The following is a 7,917-nucleotide window of genomic DNA, read 5'->3' on the forward strand; positions in this document are numbered from 1 at the left end:
ATGCGCATGTGCACTTCTTAAAACAAGAAATGAAAGGGCGACCTCTTTCTTCTTTCGCATTATTCCTGTCACTGAAGAAGGACCGCCCCCTCCCCCCCAATCCACCAATCGACTGAAAATCACATCAATGTTTTTATAAAGAAGATTTGTGGGAGATTGAATAATGAAGATCGGGAATTGGGGGAAAATATGGTGTGACATCTCACTTTTACCAAAATAAAAATTCCCACCCTCTATTATATATACAGCTTTCTAAAGTTTCTTTCTGGCAGTCTGCGGGCAAAATTCAAGTCCCCAAGAACTTATTGATCTCCATAAATGTCTAAAAAGCCTATAATAAGGATATACTTTCGTAATTTGCTGACAATCTAGAAAAATATACAATTCTATGTTTGTCAATTCGGTCAAATAATTTTCCTTAGGGTTACCCTAAGCCCCGCCCACATAGTGTCAAACAAAAGTCGTTATGGAGTGCGCCCTCCCTAGTAAAATTTTAGATAGTGTCAACAATAATCAAGATGGCGTTGGCAGCACACGTGGATATGTCACTTAAAACAACAAACAAAACGTATGTTAAGACCAAGATTTCCCATCGAATATACGGTTGTCAAATCCGGAGTATCAACCCACACCCTCAAGGTAAGTTTTTATAATAACTGCAAGAATTATACTTGTTTTTACTATGTTTGTTAATCAAAATCTGCTAAAAACTAAACTGAAGTCACGTCGTCACACACACCACCACCACTGACCATCACTTACTCAGTCACCGATGAGTAAGTGGTGTCATTGTCAGCGTCTGAATCCGAACGTTATTGCTAGAGTAGAGCGAGTGGAGGGGTTATGTTGCCATTATCAAACGTTTAGAAGACGAAAAGATGTTTTTCAATCGCTATAGACAGAAACATACGTAGACTATACACAATTAAATGAACTTCAAGTTCACTTGCTGTCAGTGTGACTGCCACTCACTACCACTTTGTGACAGTGTATGTAATTACTGAAGAATATAACATACCGAAGTGGATTTTTCTGAGTACCAGGCAGCCAAGATGTACGTGAATTGTTCTATATAATAGGGTGTTTCAATTACTTAAATTTTGGCCCTCATTAATCAAATCTGTAAAAAATGTACCCCACTTAATTAACAGCCAACAGGACCAACCTCCAATAATTTGCCCCTTCTTCAATTCACCCCAATTTTCCGCAATCAGGACCACCCCCAATATTTTACTCTCTCTTCACTTCAAATCTGAGTCAGTCACACTTGTTGCCCACCCCCTCAGCCCCCCCCCCCCCCGAAAAAAATGTAATAAATAAATATTAAATTTCGGTATACCCAAATTACTTCAAACCTGCATAGCCTTTTAATTTAAATCTGTATGATATCAAACCCAAACACCAACCCACTTTTCTGCGAGTCAGAACCAACCTGGACATTTCACCTTTCTTACATTTTACCCCTTTTACTTTAATCCCTAATTGCACACAACTTCTTGCCAGTCATGACCATAGACAAACCCCAAACAATACATTTTACCTCTTTTACTTTAATCCAAAAATGCACCCCACTGTTTTTAAGTCAGGACCAACCCCAAAAATTTTACCCCTTACTTCAATCCCAAAATGCACCCCATTTTTGCCAGCCAGAGGACCAACCCCCAACATTTCCCCCTTTTACTTCAAAATATAATTCAATCCCAAATGCACCCCACTTTTCTGCCATTATAGACCAGCCCCCAACATTTTACCCCTTTTACTTCAAATCTGTATCAATCCAATATACACCCCAGTTTTTGGCCATTCAGAATCCATCCCAACATTTTACCCCTTTTACTTTAAATATAAATCAATCCAAATGCACCCCACTTTTCTGCCATTCAGGATCCACCCCCAACATTTAACCCCTTTTACTTCAAATCAGAATTCCAAAATGCACCCTCAAGAATTACCCATTTTTACTTCAAAATATAAATTAATCCAATATACACCCCACATTTTGGCCATTTAGGATCTGCCCCAAAGAATAACCAATTTTTTACTTCAAACCATAAATCAATCCAAAATGCACCCTAGTTTTTGGCCATTTTAAACCCACCAGCAACATTTTTCCCCATCTACTTCAGATATAAGTATAAATCATGCACCCCACTTTTCTGCCATTGAGGACCCGCCCAAACATTTTACGCCTTTTACTTCAAAATATAAATCAATTTCAAATGCACCCCACTTTTCTGCCATTCTAGACCCGCCCCATAAATTTTAACCCCTTCTACTTCAAATCTGTATCAATCCCATAGAAACCCCACTTTTTTGCCATTCAGGATTTTCCCCCAGGAATTACCCATTTTTCACTAATATAAATAAATCCCAAATGTACCCCCACTTTTCTGCCATTCTAGACCCACCCTCAACATTTTACCCATTTTACATCAAATCCGAATAAATCCATGATGCACCCCACTTTTCTGCCATTCAGGACCCATCCCCAAAAATGTTTCCCTTTGACTTAAAATATTCAATCCCAAAGGCATCCCACTTTTCTGCCATTTTAGACCGACAGAACAAATTTTTACCCCTTCTACTTCAAATCTGTATGAATCCCATAATACACCCCAATTTTAGGCCATTCAGGACCCGCCCCCAAGAATTACTCCTTTTACCTCAATCCCTAATGCACTCCACATTTCTGCCAATTTAGACCCACCTCCAACATTTTTACCCTTCTACTTCAGATTAGTATAAATTCAATATGCCCCCCACTTTTCTGCCATTGAGGACACTCCCCACAAATTTTAACCCTTCTACTGCAAATCTGTATCAATCCCATATACACCCACTTTCTGGCCATTCAGGATCCGCCCCCAATAATTACCTAGTTTTACTTCAAATATATATTAATCCCAATGCACCCCACTTTTCTGCCATTCTAGACAAGCCCCCATCATTTTTCCCCCTTCTACTTCAAATCACTAAAAAACCCCATATATACACCCCTTTTTTTGTCCATTCAGGACCCGCCCCCAAGAATTACCCCTTTTACCTCAATCCCAAATGCACCCCACTTTTTTGCCACTTTAGACCCACCCCCAACATTTTTCCCCTTCTACTTCAGAGCAGTATAAATCCAATAAGCACCCAGCTTCCATTGAGGGTCCCGCCTCGTACATTTTACCCCTTCTACTTCAAATATAAATAAATCCAACTTACACCCCACTTTTTTGCTTTTCAGGATACGCCCCCAAGGATCACCAATTTTAACTGTAAATAATAATAATAAATCCGTATCAACCCCAAAAGAATCCCACTTTTTTGCAATTTAGGACCCACCCCCAACATTTTGTCCCTTTTACTTCAAATCTGTATCAATCCCAAAAGCACCCCACTTTCTGACATTCAGGACCCACCCCCAACATTTTAAACAATTCAAGTATAAATCAATCCCAAATGTTCACACTTTTCTGCCATTCAGGACCCACCACCAACATTTCACCCCTTTTATTTTAAATCTGTATCTATCCCAAATGACCCCACTCTTCTGCTATTCTAGACCCGTGCCAAACATTTTACCCCTTATACTTTAACTTAAAATCAATCCATAATGCGTTCCACTTTTCTGCCATTCTAGACCCGCCCACAAATGTTTATCCCTTCTATTTCACTATCTGTATCATGTAGGCACCCCACTTTTCTGCCATTCAAGACCCGCCCTCAACATTTTAACTCTTTTACTTCAACTATAAATCAATCCCAATTGCACCCCACTTTTCTGTCAGTAGACCCGCCCACAGATGTGTACCCCCTTCTTCTTCAAATAGGTATCCTATGCACCCCACTTTCTGGCATTCGGGACCAGCCCCTAATTACCTTTTCTTCACCTCAAGTCTCTCCCAAAAATAGACCCACTTGTCTCCCTTTTGATAACTTGCTCCCAACCAACAATGTGTCTCCAAACATCACCCCCACCGTTGCCATTCTCAACCCCTACCCCCCGCCCCATCTTCATATACTTTATGCTAAGAAGCAACCTTTAAATACTTACTTTATGCATCTAGGGATTTGCCTCATGATTTCATCAATGGGGGAAAGGGGGAGGGATTGGGAGTGGGCAAAGTTTCTATGGGGGGGGGACCACCCAGATTCCTCTCTTCACAGTTATTGACCTTTAAAGGCAGTGGACACTATTGGTAAAATAATACTCAATATAATTATTAGCATAAAACCTTTCTTATTGAAAATAATGTGTCTCCAGATATCACCCCCACCATTGCCATTATTAACCCATCCCCCACCCCCTATCTTCATATACTTGATACCAAGAACCCACCTTTAAATACTAACTATATGCATCTAGGGATTTGCCTCATGATTTCATCAATGGGGGAAAGGGGGAGGGATTGGGAGTGGGCAAAGTTTCTATGGGGGGACCACCCAGATTCCTCTCCTAACGGTTATTGCCCTTTAAACATGTGATTTGTTTTCATTCTTGATTAAAATGTAAATCATGCAATTATTTGTTTGTTAAATTTGCATCAGGGATAAAGAATATCAATTATTTGTTCTTTTATTTTCTGTTTCTAGAACACTCCTAAGGTGATGAGGAGCCTTGATATGAAAGATGCGTCAGCTTGACTGAAGAGAGCCCATGAGATGCGGCATCATCATGAATTCAAGTACATCATCTCCTCACTGCATGCCTCAAGCTACATCAGTTCAACTTGGCTAGTTATTCAATACTTGGATATTAAGGTACAGTGATGAAATTTTTCAATAACAAATCAGCTTTACTGCCAATCTGGACCCATCAAGAATATTTGTTGACCTATTGTGCTTCAAATCTGCATCAAAGCCAAATATGAACAATATCTGTTTGCAAACCCCTATTCTACAATCCCGGCCATATCTCATTGGGCCCCCCTGCCCCCTTTCAATGTTGGTTCTGATTGCCAGTCTTCTACGTTACAGTCAACATTGAACGGGGGGACGGGGGAGTGAATGATTGTCAGTGGGAAGTGTACAGGGAATGGTTTAATGTAACAATATAGGAATAGGTGGCCCAAGCATTTTGGCTGGGATTGTAGGCCCGCCCCCAATACTATTGCCCCTTGTACTTTTATTAATGACAGATTTACACACTTGTCTGTTAATCTAGACCCATCTCCAATACTATTACCCTTTCGACTTCAATATGTATCAAAGCCAAAGATGCACAAAACTTGTCTGCTGTCCAGTTGACCAGTCCCCAATATGATCACCCCTTGGATGTTCAACTCTGTTCGACCAATCTGTATCCACCACCAATCAACAGCACCTTCTACAAACTGTATTACAATATGCATACAATATGCAACTGTTTTCCTCTTCACATATATTCCATGCATTAATTTTGTCCATTGAATGTTTTGTTTATAGAACACTCAAGATGATGAAAAGCCTTGGTATGAAAGATGCGCCAGCTTGACTGACCAGAGCATGTGAGATGCTGCCTCATCATAATTTCAAATACATCATCTTCTCAGCGTCTCAAGATAATTCAGTTCAACTTTGTGTTTCATTCAATACTAAGATGTTAAGGTATGTCTCTCGTAGTGAGTTTTATTTAATGTACAAAGATCTGTTTACATGGACTCTTATAAAACCACTCGGACAATCAGTCTTTACTGTTCACAACTGAAACGAAGTTGTTATTTATTTGAAAAGCTATTAGTTTAATAATTCAAAGCAAAGGTGAACTTCGTAAACAGATCTTTACCATGTACAGCCCTATGTGGCTGTTTTTGTTATGAAATGAAAACTTTGCTGAATATTGTTGTGTACATTTTGTAGCTCCGTTGAATCATCAGGCCTGATACTTTGCGGAGACAAATTACGCAGCCATTACCTCCATGCACACGGCTTTGGTCATTGCATTGGTGCCCATTGAAATGCTCTGGTACTAATTCAAATTTCCATCAGATTCTGGCATTTTACTGAGAAATAGTTGCCTTGCCCTTACAAGAGTGAAGCATCAGGCCTGAAGAATGGGTAATGAAATGCAGAAAACAAAGGGCTACTAGCTACGACTAACATTTTGTACTGAATACCAAAGCAGTGTAGTGAACAATCATGCAACATATAGGCTAACATGTACAGTTTTAAAACATAACTTTACACAGATGTCAGCGTTTGAAATATGTTTTAAATACTTAGTTTGATATTTATATGTGGTAAATTTGATGTATTTGAATCGCACGCGATTGTATTTATCTTCAAAACACTGTACGCACCGAGCAGGGCCTTCGATTTTCATGGAATTCAAATATATGGAAACTTGAAGTGAACATCTGCATTTCCATAAAGTTTAATTCTTACTAGTGAAAGTACAGTACTGTACCTTTTTACCATTTTATCTTGAACAACTAGATTTCGCAAATCCATGAGGACCCCAAAATTAATAGCTATAGTATTTTTTTTATGATTTTCTGGTCTATATAACATGGAAAGTTGGCAATGCAGATGGTCCTTGTAAGCTTCCATACAATTTTTGCTCCATCTTTTGAAGTCTGGTTCCAAGTCTCTTAGTGGTAATACAACACTAGTTCTTAATGTAGGTGCCAGACTAATTTCTTCACACACTTGTTTGATTTCTCCTATACATGTATTATGTGTATACACTTAGCTGATAAGTTATCAAGGTTATGTGTGTAAATGCCCCTTCTAAACAACAACTTTTAATACGCCAGCTTCGTTATTCACAGTTAAGCTGAGTGTTATACTTAAAATAAGAAGTTTGAAGGTTAGAAGTCACGAACGATGTGTTCTGAGCAATTGAATTGTTAAGTTAAAGAGTTATATAGCACCTACAACTTACGCTAAGTGTCACCTTAGAGTAATTTTAAGCAATATTTATTAAAAGGACACTTTCCTGTAAGTTTGTTTGTCACCAGAATGTCTATTACATGTAGAATGTCAATAGGGATACCCTGGAGTGTATCACGCACTGTTTTAAGGGTGTTTTAAATGTTTTTACTCTCAATTTTTGTAATTTTCAGTGATTTTCATGTTTTTTTTTCAAAAAAAAATTTGATTTCAAAAAAAATTAACGAGCATGCGTTTCAGGCGATTTTAAGAAAATGAAATTAAAAAAACGAAAAATTAGTGGTGATTTTTTTAAGTTTTTACAATTTTGGATTTTCCTTTATGGAAAAAAAAAAAAATTAACGAGCGTACGTTTCAGGCGATTTTAAAAAAACCATTCACCGTTAATTTTGATTTTTTTTTTTTTTTTTTTACTAAAAATAAATAAAATTTAATTAAAAAAAAAAATCTCGTCTCCACTTCCCCCTCCTGCCCGGTCCACCACTCCCCCCTCTCTCTCTCTCCGGGTCCACGCCTCCCCCTGGTGTATCTCCGCCATGTTGCCTCCTCGTCGTGGTCCGGGGTCCGTGGGCGTTCCTCTGGTGTCTCCATGGTGGTGATGTCCTGGCCGGGGCTCGAACCCGCACAGATGTCTCCAGTGTAGTCCTCCGAAGCCGTCTCCTTATCCGCTAGGCCATGGCGTCTTCCGGGTTTGAAAAAAAAATTTTGAGGTGGTAAATATTAGAACGAAGTTTGACGTACACACTGTATATACGCGTATACTACACAGTAGCGACTAGTCTCTGGATCAGTCGTCGAGAGAGCGCCCTCTTGTGGCGATATTAATTAATATGTGATTATATTGCCGTAAGTAATTAATTTTGCCACAAGAGGGCGCTATCTCAAGGATAAAATTCTTGAATCAAGACTACCCGTCAAAGCCTACTCGGCCACAAGGAAACATAAACCTGTTTGTCTTTTTTATTTACATATAAAATTTAGTTAAAAAAAAATAATAAAATTTAATCAATTGTGAACACGCTAAGACTGCGTTTCGTTTTATGAAGTCGAATAAATCTT

General features: G+C 38.8%; 1 long non-coding RNA gene across 1 annotated transcript; it reads left to right on the top strand.

The window, feature by feature from the left end:
• The first annotated feature begins 508 nt into the window (after window positions 1-508).
• Window positions 509-7,227, top strand: LOC139951067 (uncharacterized). The gene is made up of 3 exons (XR_011787725.1): window positions 509-639; window positions 4,582-4,749; window positions 5,413-7,227. It is a non-coding gene; the product is annotated as an uncharacterized lncRNA (long non-coding RNA).
• The last annotated feature ends 690 nt before the right edge of the window (window positions 7,228-7,917 follow it).

The sequence above is a fragment of the Asterias amurensis genome, chromosome 18 (genome assembly GCF_032118995.1).
Source record: "Asterias amurensis chromosome 18, ASM3211899v1".
Classification (NCBI taxonomy): Eukaryota; Metazoa; Echinodermata; class Asteroidea; order Forcipulatida; family Asteriidae; genus Asterias; species Asterias amurensis.